The sequence below is a fragment of the Ranitomeya imitator genome, chromosome 5 (assembly GCF_032444005.1).
Source record: "Ranitomeya imitator isolate aRanImi1 chromosome 5, aRanImi1.pri, whole genome shotgun sequence".
Classification (NCBI taxonomy): domain Eukaryota; kingdom Metazoa; phylum Chordata; class Amphibia; order Anura; family Dendrobatidae; genus Ranitomeya; species Ranitomeya imitator.
Genome location: NC_091286.1, coordinates 531,065,361 through 531,086,190, shown reverse-complemented (window position 1 = coordinate 531,086,190; position 20,830 = coordinate 531,065,361).

The following is a 20,830-nucleotide window of genomic DNA, read 5'->3' as shown; positions in this document are numbered from 1 at the left end:
ATATTTGCTTTTTGGTGTTGCATAATCTGCATGATGTGGTCGTTTTGGGGTTGCCATGGCTACAGGTCCATAATCCAGTATTGGATAGGAAATCTATGTCTGTGTCCAGCTGGGGTTGTCAGGGGGTACATGGTGATGTTCTATTTTTGTCTATTTCGTCATCCACCCCTTCTGAAGTCCCGGAGTTTTTGTCGGATTACCGGGATGTATTTGATGAGCCCAAATCCAGTGCCCTACCTCCTCATAGGGATTGCGATTGTGCTATCAATTTGATTCCTGGTAGTAAGTTTCTTAAGGGCCGACTGTTCAATTTATCTGTGCCAGAACACGCCGCTATGCGGAGTTACATAAAGGAATCCTTGGAGAAGGGTCATATTCGCCCGTCGTCGTCACCATTGGGAGCAGGGTTCTTTTTTGTGGCCAAGAAGGATGGTTCTTTGAGACCTTGTATTGATTACCGCCTTCTTAATAAGATCACAGTCAAATTTCAGTACCCTTTGCCGCTGCTGTCTGATTTATTTGCTCGGATTAAGGGGGCTAGTTGGTTCACCAAGATAGATCTTCGTGGTGCGTATAATCTTGTGCGTACTAAACAGGGCGATGAATGGAAAACAGCATTTAATACGCCCGAGGGCCATTTTGAGTACCTGGTTATGCCATTCGGGCTTTCCAATGCTCCATCAGTATTTCAGTCCTTTATGCATGACATCTTCCGAGAGTACCTGGATAAATTCCTGATTGTATATTTGGATGATATTTTGGTCTTCTCGGATGATTGGGAGTCTCACGTGAAGCAGGTCAGAATGGTGTTCCAGGTCCTTTGTGCTAATTCTTTGTTTGTGAAGGGGTCAAAGTGTCTCTTTGGAGTTCAGAAGGTTTCATTTTTGGGTTTCATTTTTTCCCCTTCTACTATCGAGATGGGCCCTGTTAAAGTCCAGGCCATTTATGATTGGACTCAGCCGACATCTGTGAAGAGTCTGCAAAAGTTCCTGGGCTTTGCTAATTTTTATCGTCGCTTCATCAGTAATTTTTCTAGTGTTGCTAAACCGTTGACTGATTTGACCAAGAAGGATGCTGATGTGGTCAATTGGTCTTCTGCGGCTGTGGAAGCTTTTCAGGAATTGAAGCGTCGTTTTTCTTCTGCCCCTGTGTTGTCAGCCAGATGTTTCGCTCCCGTTTCAGGTCGAGGTTGATGCTTCTGAGATTGGAGCTGTTTTGTCGCAAAGAAGTTCTGATGGCTCGGTGATGAAACCATGTGCTTTCTTTTCTAGAAAGTTTTCGCCTGCTGAGCGCAATTATGATGTTGGCAATCGAGAGTTGTTGGCCATGAAGTGGGCATTCGAGGAGTGGCATCATTGGCTTGAAGGAGCCAAGCATCGCGTGGTGGTCTTGACGGATCACAAAAATTTGACTTATCTCGAGTCTGCCAAACGGTTGAATCCTAGACAGGCTCGTTGGTCGCTATTTTTCTCCCGTTTTGATTTTGTGGTTTCGTACCTTCCGGGCTCTAAGAATGTAAAGGCTGATGCCCTGTCAAGGAGTTTTGTGCCCGACTCTCCGGGTGTTCCTGAGCCGGCAGGTATTCTCAAAGAGGGGGTAATTTTGTCTGCCATCTCCCCTGATTTGCGGTGGGTGCTGCAAAAATTTCAGGCTGATAGACCTGACTGTTGCCCAGCGGAGAAACTGTTTGTCCCTGATAAATGGACTAGTAGAGTTATCTCTGAGGTTCATTGTTCGGTGTTGGCTGGTCGTCCTGGAATCTTTGGTACCAGAGATTTGGTGGCTAGATCCTTTTGGTGGCCGTCTTTGTCGCGGGATGTGCGTTCTTTTGTGCAGTCCTGTGGGACTTGTGCTCGGGCTAAGCCCTGCTGTTCTCGTGCCAGTGGGTTGCTTTTGCCCTTGCCGGTCCCAAAGAGGCCCTGGACTCATATTTCTATGGATTTTATTTCGGATCTCCCTGTCTCTCAAAAGATGTCGGTCATTTGGGTGGTTTGTGATCGCTTCTTCTCTAAGATGGTCCATTTGGTACCCTTGTCTAAATTGCCTTCCTCCTCTGATTTGGTGCCGTTGTTTTTCCAGCATGTGGTTCGTTTACATGGCATTCCGGAGAATATCGTTTCGGACAGAGGTTCCCAGTTTGTTTTGAGGTTTTGGCGAGCCTTTTGTACTAGGGTGGGCATTGATTTGTCTTTTTCCTCAGCTTTCCATCCTCAGACTAATGGCCAAACCAAACGTACTAATCAGACTTTGGAAACATATCTGAGATGCTTTGTTTCTGCTGATCAGGATGATTGGGTGTCCTTTTTGCCTTTGGCTGAGTTCGCCCTTAATAATCGGGCCAGCTCGGCTACTTTGGTTTCGCCATTTTTCTGCAATTCTGGTTTCCATCCTCATTTCTCTTCAGGGCAGGTTGAGTCTTCGGACTGTCCTGGTGTAGATACTGTGGTGGATAGGTTGCAGCAGATTTGGACTCATGTGGTGGACAATTTGACATTGTCCCAGGAGAAGGCTCAACGTTTCGCTAACCGCCGGTGCTGTGTGGGTCCCCGACTTCGTGTTGGGGATTTGGTTTGGTTGTCGTCTTGTTTTGTTCCTATGAAGGTTTCCTCTCCTAAGTTTAAGCCTCGTTTCATTAGTCCGTATAAGATTTCTGAGGTTCTCAATCCTGTGTCATTTCGTTTGACCCTTCCAGCTTCTTTTGCCATCCATAATGTATTCCATAGGTCGTTGTTGCGGAGATACGTGTCGCCTGTGGTTCTATCCGTTGATCTTCCTGCCCCGGTGTTGGTTGAGGGGGAGTTGGAGTATGTGGTGGAGAAGATTTTGGATTCTCGTGTTTCGAGACGGGAACTCCAGTACCTGGTTAAGTGGAAGGGTTATGGTCAGGAAGATAATTCCTGGGTCTTTGCCTCTGATGTTCATGCTGCCGATCTGGTTCGTGCCTTTCATTTGGCTCGTCCTGGTCGGCCTGGGGGCTCTGGTGAGGATTCGGTGACCCCTCCTCAAGGGGGGGGTACTGTTGTGAATTCTGTTGTTAAGCTCCCTCCTGTGGTCATGAATGGTACTTCGGCTGGTTCTGTCCATTGGCTTCCTCTGGAGGTTGTGAGTGGGGCTTCAGCTTCTGAGGTTCCTTCCACAGGTGACGAGGTTAATTCGTTAGCTGGCTGCTCTATTTAACTCCACCTAGATCATTGCTCCTTGCCACCTGTCAATGTTCCAGTATTGGTCTAGTTCGCTCCTGGATCGTTCTTGTGACCTGTCTTCCCAGCAGAAGCTAAGTTCCTGCTTGTTTTTCTCTGTTTGCTATTTTTTCTGTCCAGCTTGCTATTTTGAATTTTGTCTTGCTTGCTGGAAGCTCTGGGACGCAGAGGGAGCGCCTCCGCACCGTGAGTCGGTGCGGAGGGTCTTTTTACGCCCTCTGCGTGGTCTTTTTGTAGTTTTTTGTGCTGACCGCAAAGTTACCTTTCCTATCCGCTGTCTGTTCAGTAAGACGGGCCTCACTATGCTAAATCTATTTCATCTCTGTGTTTGTAATTTTTCATCTTAACTCACAGTCATTATATGTGGGGGGCTGCCTGTTTCTTTGGGAAATTTCTCTGAGGCAAGGTAGGCTTTATTTTTCTATCTTTAGTGCTAGCTAGTTCCTTAGGCTGTGACGAGTTGCATAGGGAGCGTTAGGAGCAATCCACGGCTATTTCTAGTGTGTGTGATAGGATTAGTGATTGCGGTCAGCAGAGTTCCCACGTCTCAGAGCTTGTCCTGTATTATTAGTAACTATCAGGTCATTCCGTGTGCTCTTAACCACCAGGTCCATTATTGTCCTCACCACCAGGTCATAACACCCTACATTATGATGCAAAATTTGTTGGTAGTCTTCAGACTTCATAATGCAATGCACACGGTCAAGCAGTCCAGTGCCAGAGGCAACAAAGCAACCCCAAAACATCAGGGAACCTCCGCCATGTTTGACTGTAGGGACCGTGTTCTCTTCTTTGAATGCATCTGTTTTTCTCCTGTAAACTCTATGTTGATGCCTTTGCCCAAAAAGCTTTACTTTTATCTCATCTGACCAAAGAACATTCTTCCAAAATGTTTTAGACTTTTTCAGGTAAGTTTTGGCAAACTCCAGCCTGTCTTTTTTATGTCTCGGGGTAAGAAGTGGGGTCTCCCTGGGTCTCCTACTATACAGTCCCTTTTCATTCAGACGCCGATGGATAGTACAGGTTGACACTGTTGCACCCTCGGACTGCAGGGCAGCTTGAACTTGTTTGGATGTTAGTCGAGGTTCTTTATCCAACATCCGCACAATCTTGCATTGAAATCTCTTGTCAATTTTTCTTTTCTGTCCACATCTAGGGAGGTTAGCCACAGTGCCATGGGCTTTAAACGTCTTGATGACACTGCGCACGGTAGACACAGGAACATTCAGGTCTTTGGAGATGGACTTGTAGCCTTGAGATTGCTCATGCTTCCTCACAATTTGGTTTTTCAAGTCCTCAGACAGTTCTTTGGTCTTCTTTCTTTTCTCCATGCTCAGTGTGGTACACACAAGGACACAGGACAGAGGTTGAGTCAACTTTAATCCATGTCAACTGGCTGAAAGTTAGATTTAGTTATTGCCAACACCTGTTAGGTGCCACAGGTAAGTTACAGGTGCTGTTAATTACACAAATTCGAGAAGCATCACATGATTTTTCAAACAGTGCCAATACTTTTGTCCACCCCATTTTTTATGTTTGGTGTGGAATTATATCCAGTTTGGCTTTAGGACAATTATTTTTGTGTTTTTTTCATTTAAGACAAATTAAATAAAGACAATAATACCAAAGAATTTGTGATTGCAATCATTTTCAGGAAGAAACTGAGTATTATCTGACAGAATTGCGGGGCTGTCAATACTTTTGGCCATAACTGTATACAGTTGAATGTGCGATGTGGGGTGGAGCTGGCACTGGTGAGGGCCCTAGACGAATGTCTAGTTTGCCTGCCCCTAACGTCGGCACTAACCACAATTTATACTAAGGGACATGTATGAAAACTTACCTAGAAGCATCTGCATGCCTACAAAGCTGTAAGCAACCTTCTGTGAGAAGAATACACAGAGAGCAGAGGGAACTGCCTGATATGATCTGCTGACAGATCTCTTGTACTATTTAAGTGAACAGAGAGAAGCAAAATGTAACAATTTGCCTTGGAAGAGCTGCTTCAGTGCCCTCTTCACAAGGCAAGGTTATGCTTTGCACCCACCTGGAGACTGGCATGCAAAACTGGTCTCCTTTCCTTTTTTGTGCATTTGTAAGGCATCAAGGCATTATGTCACTTATTGTTAATGGTAATTAACCCCCTTTTCCCCGCAGACTACTGTACAAAGGAACCAGCGGCACATGCTGTCTGTCTGCCCCAGGCTGGATCCTGTTCTTTTCCAATTTATTTGAGGTCTCCACACATGTGGAGGTGAATCTATGGAACCAGGCTCCTATCTAAATGAGGTCACCATGTTGATGGTGGATGGGCTTACAAAACCTCATGTTTTGTTTGTGTGTAGCTATAGTTCAGATAATGTATGTATTGTGGTTTTGCAATATTTGTGCTGCATTTGTGTCTGTGGCTTCAATTGGAAAAATCTCAATGCACTTATTTCAACAGAAAAAATAGGAAAGCTATATTACAGAGTGTATTGTTAATGATATACATTTTATCGGCAAAATAAATAAGACAAAAAGCATGCTTTCAAAACACATTAGGTGTCTTCGTCATGCCTGATTATTGAACATAATGGGGCACATTTATCAATCCCGAGGTAACTTTACAAAGGAAAAGGGAGATGTTTCATGTGGAACAAAATGCAGCACATTCATCAAAATGGTGCAAAGTACATTATATATTTATTTGTTGCAAACTATAGATCTGCAGCAAAAATTATATAATCCCCCTTATTTTGTGCATTTTGTGTGTATATATATATATATATATATATATATATATATATATATATATATATATGTATATGTATATATATATATATATATATATATATATATATACATATACATATATATATATATATATATATATGTATATATATATATATATATATATATATATATATATATATATATATATATATACATGTTGCAGAATAAGTTTTAAAAAAAGTGCAGATCTTTCACAAAAATGGCTTTGGTCCCTTAAAATGACATCTACAAATTGCCTCCCCTGGTGCACAACATTTCATAAACTTTTCTCATAGGACTTCAAGCATTTGTATTTGCACCTAGTTAGCCAAAACATAGAAACAAATGTTCTAAAAATATTGCTTTATGATTTCCTTGAGAAAATTGTGACAATTGGAACCAGAATTTTACTTTAACCCGTTCATGACCTTGGGATTTTTCGTTTTTCCGTGTTCGTTTTTCACTCCCCTCCTTCCCAGAGCCATAACTTTTTATTTTTCCGTCAATTTGGCCATGTGAGGGCTTATTTTTTGCGGGACGAGTTGTACTTTTGAACGACATCATTGGTTTTAGCATGTTTTTTACTAGAAAACGGGAAAAAAATTCCAAGTGCGGTGAAATTGCAAAAAAAGTGCAATCCCACACTTGTTTTTTGTTTGGCTTTTTTGCTAGGTTCACTAAATGCTAAAACTGACCTGAAATTATGATTCTCCAGGTCAGTACGAGTTCATTGACACCTAACATGACTAGGTTGTTTTTTACCTAAGAGGTGAAAAAAAATTCCAAACTTTGCTAAAAAAAAAATGCGCCATTTTCCGATACTCGTAGCGTCTCCATTTTTCATGCCGAGATGATGTTTTTAATGATAGCATTTTGGTGCAGATACGTTCTTTTGATCGCCCGTTATTGCATTTTAATGCAATGTCGCGGCAACCAAAAAAACATAATTCTGGCGTTTCTCATTTTTTTCTGGCTACGCTGTTTAGCGATCAGGTTAATGCTTTTTTTAATTGATAGATCGGGCGATTCTGAGCGCGGCGATACCAAATATGTGTAGATTTGATTATTTTTTTTATTGATTTATTTTGATTGGGGCGAAAGGGGGTGATTTAAACTTTTATATTTTTTTATTTTTTTCACATTTTTTTTACTTTTTTTTTTTACTTTTGCCATGCTTCAATAGCTTCCATGGGAGGCTAGAAGCAGGCACAACGCGATCGGCTCTGCTACATAGCAGCTATCTGCTGTTCGCTGCTATGTAGCAGAATTGCAGGTGTGCTGTGAGCGCCGGCCACAGGGTGGCGCTCACAGTTACCGGCGATCAGTAACCGTAGCTGACATGTCCCGGCTTTGGTGCGGGCTCACCGCCGGAGCCCGCATCAAAGCGGGGCTTCTGATCTTGGACGTACTATCCCGTCCGAGGTCAGAAAGGGGTTACATTTCTGCTGTGCGTATGTTCACAAATGTTCGTAAATATTAATTATGCCCTCTTTGAAGAAAATATCCATGCTGTTTCTATGAAATACAGGATAGAAATGAACATGTGTTGGAAATGAGAGTATATTAATGTAAAATAAAGAAATGCAATGTACTGTGACACAAGAATTGGAAACGCTTGAAAGCAAATGTTTAATTTTTAGAAATATATGCTTAAGGGTCTGTTAAAAAGCCATTAGAGTTCCAGATCAGAGAGATCGGCAATGGATATATAAAATGTCCCACAGTAGAGCAGTAATTCCCCTTGTGATGAATATGCTTCTAGTTTTTAATTATTTACTTTTCAAATGGTTGACATTGCAGAAAGATACCATTAAAAACAAATGCACAGCAAAATCCATCTAAATCTGTATCTATCAAATGTCATTTTGTAAAGATAACAGCTTCTAATGTGGGTAATATATTACTCGCTCATTTTAATTATGCATTGCAGGAAATTTTCCAGCAATAGTAAAATAGAAAAACACACTCAGGCACAAAAGGGTGTCTACAACCTGGAAAGCATGAAGCAGATCTCTGAAGTCTGCGATCTTCATAACAGAAATAATACTTAGGGTGTGTGCCGACGACTGTATTATCGAAACATTGGATTGCACCCAGACCAATGTTATGCTATGGTCCCGTGCACATTTTTTCGGCAAACAGACTTGTTCTGGGGAAAAATTCACAGCATGCCAGAGTTTGATCCAATATTTGGATAGCACTCAGCCATGCAAGTCAATGATTCTGTGGAAAACATCGGACTGCGCTTGAATGACATCGGAGTGCTATCTGATTTTATTATTATTATTATACATTTTTATAGCGCCATTTATTCCATGGCGCTTTACATGTGAATACGGGATTTCCATGGACTGACACAATGGACATATTGTGTTCAAAATCTGATCAGATTTTGATCACAGTATAATTTGCATAATTGACCTGATTCTCTAGGATTAAAGAATATGCACTCTCTTGATCCTGGCCTAGTAGTAATGATATAAAACAATCTAAAAAGTCTAAATAATTTTGCAGTAACCATACAAAAATGACACAGATAAAGCAAAAACATCTACGGAAGTGTGTGAAGGAAGTGGTACTGTAACACCACTGCCTGTGTCTCTGCATGGCTTCCCATCCTTCACCATGCAGGGACAATGACGTACTCACCATCCCAGACTTTGCAGTGAGCTACTTATCCTCTGCATGCTGTGTGTAGTGAACTTTTGGTCATCTGCTTACTGTGCATGCTTAGGGCGCATGTACAGGAACTCTGTGTTTCTTAAAGAAACAGTGCGTGCTCTCCTAATGTGTCCTCAGCGCAATTGCTGGGAGGCACTTAGTACTTAAGGCACCTCCATCTGTTGGGAGGTGCCTGAGCAACATTTTCTTTCTGCGTGTTTGTGCAACTTCTGAGTTGCCTGGTCGTTTCCTGTTCTTGCCACCCTGAGGACAGAATACCCAGTCCTGAACCCTGAATCTGTACCTGTATCCATTCTTTCCTATTTCTGCCACGCTGGAGGCTGAATATCCAGGTCTGTACCCTGAACCTGTACCTGTGTCTGTCTTTGTCTGAATTAGGACCAATCCCTGAACCTGTTTGTATCTAAGTCTGGATCTTTTCCTAAATTTTCTGTGTCTGAACCTGTACCTGTCTCTAAAACCTGCAGTGTCTGAATGTGTACCTGTCTCTAAAAATTGCAGTGTATGAACCAGTACCTATCTCTAATCTGTTGCCTCTGTGAACATCAGTGGTTTGCATTTACTCTTGCTATTTCATTGTAAGTACTTTGTGTGAGTCTGGTTCTGGCTGTCCTATGTGTACTTGTCCTTACCCGTAGAGATGAGCGAATTTGCTTGGGTTCCCTCTTATTCGGCAAGCTTCAGAGGGAATCCGACTTCCTGGATTGTGCCGGACAATCACCTGATCGGCGCCGCAGCTGCATGTGTCACGGCTGTGTCACAGTCACGACACATGAATGGAGAGCCTGTTTGTTTTTATTTTTCTGTCAATATGGCCATGTGAGGGCTTATTTTTTGCGGGACAAGTTGTACTTTTGAACGACAACATTGGTTTTAGCATGTCATGTACTAGAATACGGGAAAAAATTCCAAGTGCGGTGAAATTGCAAAAAAAGTGCAATCCCACACTTGTTTTTAGTTTTGCTTTTTTGCTAGGTCCACTAGATGCTAAAATTGACCAGCCATTTTGATTCTCTTCTCCAGGTCATTATGAGTTCATAGAAACAAAACATGTCTAGGTTATTTTTTATCTAATTGGTGAAAAAAAATCCAACCTATGCTTTAGGAAAAAACATTTCGCCATTTTCCCGATACCCGTAGCGTCTCCATTTTTCGTGATCTGGGGTCGGGTGAAGGCTTATGATTTGCATGCCCAGCTGACGTTTTTAATGATACTAAATTGGTGCAGATATGTTCTTTTGATCACCTGTTATTGCATTTTAATGCTATGTCACGGCAACAAAAATAACATAATTCTGGCATTTCTAATTTTTTTCTCGCTACACCGTTTAACGATCAGGTTAATCCTTTTTTTATTGATAGATCGGGTGATTCTCAATGTGCTGATACCAAACATGTGTATGTTTGATTTGATTTTTTATTGGTCTATTTTGAATGGGACGAAAGGGGGGTGACAAACTTTTATTTTTTTTATTTTTACAGATTTTTTTTTATTTTTTTTTTACTTTTGCCATGCTTCAATAGCCTCCATAGGAGGCTAGAAGGTGGCATAGCCTGATCAGTTCTGCTACATAGAGGTAATGCTCAGATCACCTCTATGAAGCAGAATTACAGCATTGCTCTAAGCCCAACCACAGGGTGGTGCTCATTGCAATCCGGCATCAACAACCATAGAGGTCTCAAGGAGACGTCTGGTTGTCATGCCGACTCATCGCTGACCCCCGATCAAGTGACGGGGCCAGCGATGAGCGCATTTCCAGCTGGATGGCCGGAAGCGCTATTTAAATGCCGCTGTCAGCGTTTGACAGCAGCATTTAACTAGTTAATAGCAGCAGATGAATCGCGATTCCACCCGCCGCTATTATGGGCACATGTCAGCTGTTCAAAACAGCTGACATGTCCTGGCTTTGAAGCGGGCTCACCGCCGGAGCCTGCATCAAAGCAGGGGATCTGACCTCGGACGTACTATCCTGTCCGAGGTCAGAAAGGGGTTAGTAATAAGTGGGCTGGATTCCAAATTCATTAGGACTGTGTTTCCTAATTAATTTTGCTGACATGCGAGTCATAAACTGGAGTACATTACCCGCATAATTTATGCCACCTCTGCAGCATAAACTATGGAGAATTTTTGCTACTAATCTCCACCCACTTCTCAAAAAGTGGAAAGAACAAAGTTTATCAAGCTATTAAAGTGCCACCTATCACCTAAAGAATATCCCTGTGACTATGAAATAAGTAATTTTGACGTCCATATACCTCAAAGTAAAGATGGACTTGCTAGTACTAATGTTACAGAATGTAAGTCTTACTGGCAAGTATCAAATCCTGTGTAGATACAGTGCCTTGCGAAAGTATTCGGCTCCCACGGAACTTTTCAATACTTTAAACATCCCAAGGAGCACTGTGCAAGTGATCATACCGAAATGGAAGGAGTGTCATACCACTAGAAATCTACCAAGACCCGGCCGTCCCTCTAAACTTTCATCTCAAACAAAGAGAAGACTGATCAGAGATGCAGCCAAGAGGCCCATGATCACTCTGGATGAACTGAAGAGATCTACAGCTGAGGTGGGGCAGTCTGTCCATAGGACAACAATTAGTCGTAGACTGCACAAATCTGGCCTTTATGGAAGAGTGGCAATAAAAAAGCCATTTCTCAAAGATATCTATAAAAATTGTAATTTAGAGTTTGCAACAAGCCACCTGGGAGACACACCAAACATGTGGAAGAAGGTGCTCTGGTCAGATAAAATGAAAATCGAACTTTTTGGGAACAATGTCAAACGATATGTTTGGCGTAAAGGCAACACAGCTCATCACCCTAAACAGACCATCCCCACTGTCATTAGAATCTCATAGGCACTACTAATAAGTGGTGCTCAAGTAGGTGCCCAAGCGGTACTAAGTTGTAGATAAACTTGGCACACACAAGACAATAGATGCAATGAAGATTTAAGGAGGTAAAGTACATACAGTAGGTGTTTAGGTCTATTTAGACCTTCATCAATGTACTAAACAGGGAAAAAAACAAAAATAAAGCCATATAAACAAAGTGTATACATTGTTCTACTATTCAAAGACACCTGCAGAAATATGGTTTCAATGAAATTTCAACAAATTCCTGATGCAAACATAAAACCATCTGTAAAAATGCTGAAGTGGAAAAGAGGATCGCTTCTACAAATGGATAATGTTGCTAAACACACGTCAAAATCCAGACTAGACTGCCTCAAAAGGCACAAGCTGAAAGTTTTAAAATGGACCTCATAGTCCTTAGATCTGAACATCAATGAAAATCTGTGGCTAGACCTCCAAATAGCATTGCATGCAAGACGACCCAGGAGTCTCACAGTACTAGAAGAATTTTCCATGGAAGATTGAATGAAAATCCCTCAAAAAAGATTTGAAAGACTCTTGGCTGGCTACAAAAAGTGTTTACAAGCTGTGATACTTGCAAAAGGGGATGCTACTAGGTACTAACCAGGCAGGATGCCCAAACTTTTGCATCAGCCCATTTTCCTTTTTTGTAATTTTTAAAATATAAAAAACTATCCATTTTTTTTGCCTAAAATACAAAGGAAATGTATCATCTTTAACTTTTAGCCTTTTAGTGATCATTTCATCTTCAACTTGCTTAACTGTTTACAATAACAGTATTTGATGAGTGGTGCCCAAACTGTTACATACCACTGTATATCTGTATATCTATATATTTAATTGTCTAAGGGGTACTTCCTTCTTTCTGTCTGCAACTTCCGTAATGGAAATCCCGCGATGCTGATTGGTCTTGCCAGCTGCCTTTCATGGCTGCCGCGACCAATCAGAGACAGGCACAGTCTGATTAGTCCCTCCCTACTCCCCTGCAGTCAGTTGCCCGGCGCCCGCATACTCCCCTCCACTCACCGCTCACACAGGGTTAATGCCAGCGGTAACGGGCCGCGGGTACCACACACTGTTACCGCTGCTAATAACCCTGTGTTTTCCCAACTTTTTACTATTGATTCTGCCTATGCAGCATCAATAGTAAAAAGATGTAATGTTAAAAATAATAAAAAAAAAAAAAACCTGCTATGCTCATATGTTATATAGCGTGTGGGCTGTGTTATATACAGCATGGCTGCTATATACTATGAGGCCAGTGTTATACTGTATACTACGTGGACAGTGTTATATACCGCATGGCTGCTATATAATACGTGGCCAGTGTTATATACCATGTGGGCAGTGTTATATACCACGTGGGTAGTGTTATATACTGTGTGGGCAGTGTTATATACTGCATGGGCAGCGTTATATACCGCGTGGCTGCTATATACTACGTGGCCAGTGTTATATACTATGTGGGCAGTATTATATACCGCGTGGGCAGTGTTATATACTGCGTGGGCTGCGTTATATACTGCGTGGCTGCTATATACTACATGGCCAGTGTTAGATACTATGTGGGCACTGTTATATACCGCATGGGCAGTGTTATATACCGCGTGGGCTGCATTATATACCGCGTGGGCTGCTATATTCTATGTGGCCAGTGTTAGAAACTATGTGGGCTGTGTTATGTACTGCATGGCCTGTGCTATATATTATGTGGCTACTGTTATATACTGCATGGCCTGTGTTATATACTACATCGCCTGTGTTATATACTGCGTGGCTGCTATATACTGCGTTGGCTGTGTTATATACTATTTGGGCTGTGTTATATACTGCGTGGCCACTGTTATATATTGCGTGGCCTGTATTAACGCATCGGGTATTCTACAATATGTATGTATGTATGTATGTATACAGCAGCCACATAGTATATAGCACAGGCCACGTAGTATGTGTCTGCAATATACTACATGGCTCCTATATACTATGTGGCCTGTGCTATATACTATGTGACTGCTATATACATACATACATACATACATACATATTCTAGAATACCCGATCTAGAATCGGGCCACCATCTAGTCTACTATATAATTGTCTAAGGGTCACTTCCATCCTTCTGTCTGTCCTTCTGTCATGGATATTCATTGGTCACGGCCTCTGTCTGTCATGAAATCCAATTCACTGATTAGTCGTGGCAAAACGCCCACGACCATTGCCACGACCAATCAGCGATGACCACAGTCCGGCGGCAATATGGCCGCTCTTTCCTATCCGCAGTCAGTGCCCGCTCCATACTCCCCTCCAGTCATCCAGTCAGCCCTCACACAGGGTTAATGCCAGCGTTACCGGGGCGCGGTGTAACGCACTCCAGTTACGCAGCTATTAACCCTGTGTGACCAACTTTTTACTATTGATGCTGCTTATGCAGCATCAATAGTAAAACGATCTAATGTTAAAAATAATAATAATAAAAGGTTATTCTCACCCTCCAACGTGCGTGCTGTCCTCGGCAGTGAAAGCGGCAAGTTCCGGTTCCAAAGATGCTATGCGAGAAGGACCTTCCATGATGTCATGGTCATGTGACCGCAACGTCATCACAGGTCCTGCACTCATACCAACCCTGAGACCGGAAGCTGCTGCGTGCACCGCACACAGGCGACAGGACTACATGGGGCCCTCGGAGGGTGAGTATATTTTTCTTTTTCATTTTTTAACCTGTTACATACGTGTCTGGCCAATATACTACGTAGCTGGGCAATATACTACGTGACTGGCCAATATACTACCTGACTGGGCAGTATACTATGTGACTGTGCTGTATACTACGAGGCTCTTTGCTGTATACAACGTCGCTGTGCAATAAACTACATGGCTGGGCAATATACTATGTGGCTGGGCAATATACTACGTCACTGGGCAATATACTACATGGCTGGGCAATATACTACGTGGCTGGGCAATATACTATGTGGCTGGGCAATATACTACGTGACTGGGCAATATACTATGTGACTGGGCAATATACTACGTGGCTGGGCAATATACTATGTGGCTGGGCAATATACTATGTGGCTGGGCAATATACTACGTGGCTGGGCAATATACTACATCACTGAGCAATATGCTGCGTGGATGGGCAATATACTACGTGGCTGGGAAACATACTACGTGGTTTGGCAATATACTATGTGGCTGGGCAATATATTACGTGGCTGGGCAATATACTACATCACTGAGCAATATGCTACGTGGATGGGCAATATACTACGTGGCTGGGCAATATACTACATCACTGAGCAATATACTACGTGGATGGGCAATATACTACGTGGCTGGGAAATATACTACGTGGTTTGGCAATATACTATGTGGCTGGGCAATATATTATGTGGCTGGGCAATATACTACATCACTGAGCAATATGCTACGTGGCTGGGCAATATACTACGTGGCTGGGCAATATACTACATCACTGAGCAATATACTACGTGGATGGGCAATATACTACATGGCTGGGAAATATACTACGTGGTTTGGCAATATACTACGTGCACTGTGCAATATACTACGTGGACATGCATATTCTAGAATACCCGATGCGTTAGAATCGGGCCACCATCTAGTATATTAATAAAGATCTTGAAAAAAATTGCATGTAACACAAAAACTGAATTTAAACAATGTAGCATTAATTTTATGATTATAACTTGCCTTTAAGCATATAGCTAGAATGCGACATTAACTTATCAGTAACATTTTGATTAATGGGACCCTCATCAATCAAGAAACTAAAGGGACTGCAACACTAGTAAGGCAAAGGAGATAGCCTTCTGAAAAGAAAAGCACTACTTTAATTGAGATGATGTGCAGTTTTCTCCATAGTATCTCATAGTATCTAGAAGGCAAGGTCACTGTGCAGAAAAAAAATGTAAAAATTGGGAAGTGTTCAACCCCTGTGAACAGTAGGTATGGCATGTGATGTGCTGACTCTTTACTTTGCGTTTATATTACCATGTGTATTTGCTACCTTATTGCAATTAATCTCTCCACCACTGGTGCCACTGATCTGCACTATATATTGCATATATTGCAGTACTCACTGTTGTATATCCATGGAATGGGGGTCATTGTAGATATTATCTTGGGCAAGGTGTTATAGCATAGAGATGGAGCCAGGACTAGTGTCTTTGATCATCTGTCCACCCCCTGATGTGTTGGAGCAGCTGCTAAATTATCCCAAATTATCCCACAATCTCTCTCTCCTGACCCTGTATTGTGGCCTATAAATTGTGAAAATGTATCAAAACCCAGAACAAAACAGCACCTAAAACCATATGTTGTTACTAAATCCCACCCAAGAACAATTTATCTTATAAAACTAATTTATACTTGTGGCTTTTTTAGCAAGAAGAATTTTTGTGAATAAACTCTGTGTGAGCATACTCATACTCTGGTTCGTGAAACACCATAAGAAGTTAATGTTGCAGCCAGAGGCCTTTGTGTAACCTGAAATACCACATTGTTCTACATAACAATCCCAGAATAATAAATGCAATATCTGCCTACCGTATGCGTAAATCCCTGAGGTAGTATATGTTTGCTACATTCTGGTCTGATTCATAGACGCTCCTTCAGTTCTGAATGAGGCGAGTAGGCTTCCTCCTGCACACTTTGCACTGTATGATTAAGTGGCTGTGGATGTGAAATGATTCTGTGTGGGTGTATGTTGTTCTGCTCTCTTTCTGTTTTTCTACGGATGATGGATTTTCAATGAAGTAGTCCTAGCTTACATTGTATCTATGAACTTTGCTTTCTTGTGAGAGAATTAGATGTAATATTTCTTATGGCAACTCCAAGCAATAAATGAAAATGATGTAACTGTGTATTAGGATGTGGTCGTGGCTGAAGTCCATTCTAAATATTTTTCGCTGGAGTATTATAATTTATAATTAAAAAGATATCTAAGGAAAAAGGATTGTGCATAGAGTTCACTGGAGTATTATAATTTATAATTAAAAAGATATCTAAGGAAAAAGGATTGTGCATAGAGCGCAAGCTCTATGCACAATCCTTTTTCCTTAGATATCTTTTTAATTATAAATTATAATACTCCAGTGAAAAATATTTAGAATGGACTACTCCAGTGACCGTCACCAACCATAAGACATCCTTTTCGTACTTTTTTGGTCTGCATCACTGTCGTTCAGCCACAATATAGCGAGCTGCTGTTGGGTGGTGGTTTTATATCTGCCCAGAATTCGGACGACTGTGCAAGGAAACATTCAGCAGGAGATGCACAAAGTGCTCCAGCTCCATCATTGGCCCAACCATTCCAGAAATCGGTGCAGGTCCCATTGACAGCACATCCTAGCAATATTCCTTTAATTACACCACAACTTGAATACAGTTTCTTTAATGACAAACCGGAAATTATCTATTGCCAATTTAACCAATTCAATTTACAGGACCATCCCTTGAAGTAGGGGTTAACATTTCCTAAAGGCAAGTCTCTGATTCAGATGAAATTAGGGGTCGACAACATGAATGCTGGTTTCTTCTGACAATAATTCAAAGCATTTGTTTCCGCTGACAGTAAAACTTGGAGCAGAGGTATGATGAGTACATTAGTTAACCTCTTCACACTGTGGCCATTTTCCGTTTTTTTTTTTCTTTTTCCTTCCCTTCTTCCAAGAGCCATAACTTTTTATTTTTCCATCATTATAGCTCTATAAGATTTTTTGTCGCTAGAAAAGGTTTTGTTTTAATCAAACCATTCATTTTATCATGTTAATGTACTGGAAATCGGGAAAAAGAATCCAAATGAATTGAAATTGCCAAAAAAAGTGCAATTTCAGTATTGTTTTTTTGGGGGGTTCATTTTGTTTACCATGCTCCCTATATGGTAAAAATGACCTAGTAATATGATTGGTAAAAATGACCTAGTAATATGATTCTCCAGGTCAGTACGAGTACAGAGATATCAAACATATAGCATTTTCTTATTTAAGTGGTGAAATTTGGAAATTTGCGAGAGAAAACATTTTTGCTTTTGTCGCCACTTTCAAAGATCTGTAACATTAGTGCCATTATTATTTATCGTCATATGGGGCCATGTGGGGGCTTATTTTTGTCACCCTGACTCATACCTTTTTGTGCTAGATATGATATTTTGATTGCCTCTTATTGCATTTTATTGCAATGTTGCAAAAAAGGTAATTCTGGCATTTTTTTTTTTCATTATGCCATTTATCAATTTTACAAATTTATTTTATATTTTAATATTTCGGACTTTTATGAACCCAGCAATCTAAAACATGTGCATTTAAAAAAATATATATTTTATTTTATTTTAATGGTGCAAAAGGGGGAGGGGTGATTAGAACTTTTGTGGGGGGGTTCATAGTTTCATATTTTTTCATATTTTAAAAACTGGTTTTTTTCCAATTATTACTAGATTTAATAAACACCTTAAGGGACTTGAAGCTGCGTTCATCTGATCGCTTGTGCTATACATAGCAGTGTATTGGCACTTCTATGTATAGCTAAAATCGTTGTCTTATAAAAAAAAACTGGCCATTATTCGGCATTCACAGGAAGATCATGATGAAACACACAAGGGTCTTCCACAGACCATCAGTTGTCATGACAACCCAATGGTGCCCTGTAATCATGTCACAGATGCGTCGATGGGCATGTGGATGATGCACCCCTATCAGCACGTGTTAAATGCCACTGTCAGAAATTATCAGCGAGATTTAACATGTTAACAGCAGCAGCCTCCACTCCACCCACAGCTGTTAGATACACAGGATGACTGATTCAATCAGCTGTCATGTGCTGGAAAAGATGCGAGCACTATGTGTGAGCCTTCATCAAAGGCAAGGTCACAACACATGATGTAAGTTAACATTATATATTATGAAAGGGTTAAAAGTTTGTTTTCACTTGTCATCTTTGGGAGCGTACCACTCTCCTGCCCCCTGTTTCCTTTCTGCCACGGACCAGTACACTACTGAAGAGTGACAGTACGGACCACAGGTGCAATGCTCTCCCAAATGATCTCTGGTGCTGCAGCAGCATCATGAAAGAGCAGGGACACTAAAGTTGACAAGATTGTGCACCCTAGTGAGTTGCCCAGCTTTATGTCAGTGCTTATTGTGCTCTAAAGAAAATACTAAAAAACTGCAGCAGTGGTAGTTAACCTAGCCAGTGAGAGTTATAAAGGATTTGTGATCAAGTCAAAAGTCGCCAGTATTACTTTGATTTATTGCTGCTGCTCCCCTGATTATTTGTTTCTCATTTGTTTTTTAAATCCATCATACAGTTCCAGAGATATGGGCTTTTTGGATTTAGTGGTAATTTTTATGGTCCTCGGTGTTGGTGGCACTTGCGTCCTCCAGGTCCGCACCAGTTCTGTCTGGCACCGGTGGCGCATACTTGGAGGAGCCCTGGTTGCCCACTGCTGGAGAGGCTCGGTGGATCTGGAAAGTCATCCAGGAGAAGAAGTGGCGGGAATGCCGAATTGTACAAGAATTGCAGTGCCCCGGTGGAGGAAATTTGTCTGGCCGGGTGACCCACGGAGTGATCCAGTACTATGACCACACGAGGGGTTATGGGTTTCTCTTGGAGGATGACAGGAGAGAGACAGTGTATGTAAATGGTGGATCTATTCATTGCAAGAGCCCGTACAGGAATGGGACCAGGTATCATTTGTAAAGGAGTCGGGACCCTGAGGGCCATATGCAGTGGCTGTACAGATGGTCTCCACTCAGGAAGAATGACGGGTGCGTGCAGCGCCTGCAGCCAAACAGGAGAAAGTGGCACCTGAACAACATGTGGCAGCTGCAGACACAGCATCAGAGCTGAAAGCTCTGGGGGCCATGGGACCACAGCTGGAGGGGACATGGAGCCGGAGGAATAGCGGAGACTTCTCCTCCAGCAAATACTCGTCCCATACCTATATCGTGGTGCAAGGTCTGCATGCGGGCCACTATACCAACCAACAGTCGTACATTGATTAATGCGACCCCTTTAAAATGTTGTGCTGGTTGAACCCGTTAAAGTCACAGAAACTGTTCCATGTCTCTAAAAGGGCAGTGGGCCCTACATAGAACCCAGGACTAGGTGTCAGGGGTGGCTATTTCGGTCACGGTTAAAAGGCTGTGTTTTGTTTCCCCTTCTCCAAATTTATTTTGGTAACCCCTGTTGGATCATGGGGCTGAAACCCTATGAGGGTTGATTGTCATAAACTGTGTGTGCAACTGCTGAAAAGAATGAACTGTTTTAACCTGCAACTTTGCCCAATTTTAACCCTGACCTAGCCACCGTTAAGCACAGTGCACAAATATGTTAGTGGGCCCATGAGCTGGTCAAAGGAGGGAGGCGGAAGCTGATCAGGAGGTCCCAAGGTGCGAGCTGGGTCAGGACTGAGAGGATTGTGTTAAGTGGACATCGGGCCAAGATATCTGCCTTATAGTTCCCAGGAGCAAAGGGATCAGAGTCAGATGGACCCCTTCAAGAGACTAAGTGTACTTTTATGGACCATGTCACCCTTTTGTTTCAGGAGCCGTTATGGTCGGGGATGACGATATTTTAGGAGGGAGGGGTGTAAGAAGGTGGTGGGGACCCTTAGTGCTCCCTCTCTCCTAGATGCTGGGCATAAGTACCCGGTGCAGTGCCCTGAAGGTTTGTCTATGTTTTACAATTTTATTAATACTATGTGTAATGTGTAATACTCTTTTATCATATGCCTTGTATTGTATATTCTGTGTTGTAATGAACATGGTAACATTAGGGACAGTAAGGGTTATCAAAGAGCGGCTGGGATAGCAGCCTGGAAGACGCAGCAATTTCCTATTTCTGGGGCAGAAGGGACCCCCGTCTGGAGATTATGTGTGTCCCCGTTTGGGACAGAAAGGACCCCTGGCTGGGGATAGGATTGTCCCAAGACTGTCGGGCAGCAGGACTGAGGAGGAGCCCTCCAAGAGACTGTTAGTTCCCAGGAGCCAATTGGGAGCTGATGCTTCTGCTACTGCTGTGCCGATGGAGCATCTTTGAATAGGGACAGCTCAGTAGTTGTTACCTCATTTACTTAATTCACCTCATCTACCCCATCCTTATTAAAAAGTTTGTTAACGTTGGAACTGAAGCGTGACCGTGTGGTGTATCCGGAGGACGACGTTCCAGTGTTGGAAGAGACCTCGTGTTAGAGGTATCTGACTGTGCTGCAGGACCGGAACTGTATCTGCCTTTTCATGTGCAAGGGGCCAGGGTGCTCACTGACTGTGACCTACTTGACTTGGCTATGACAACCA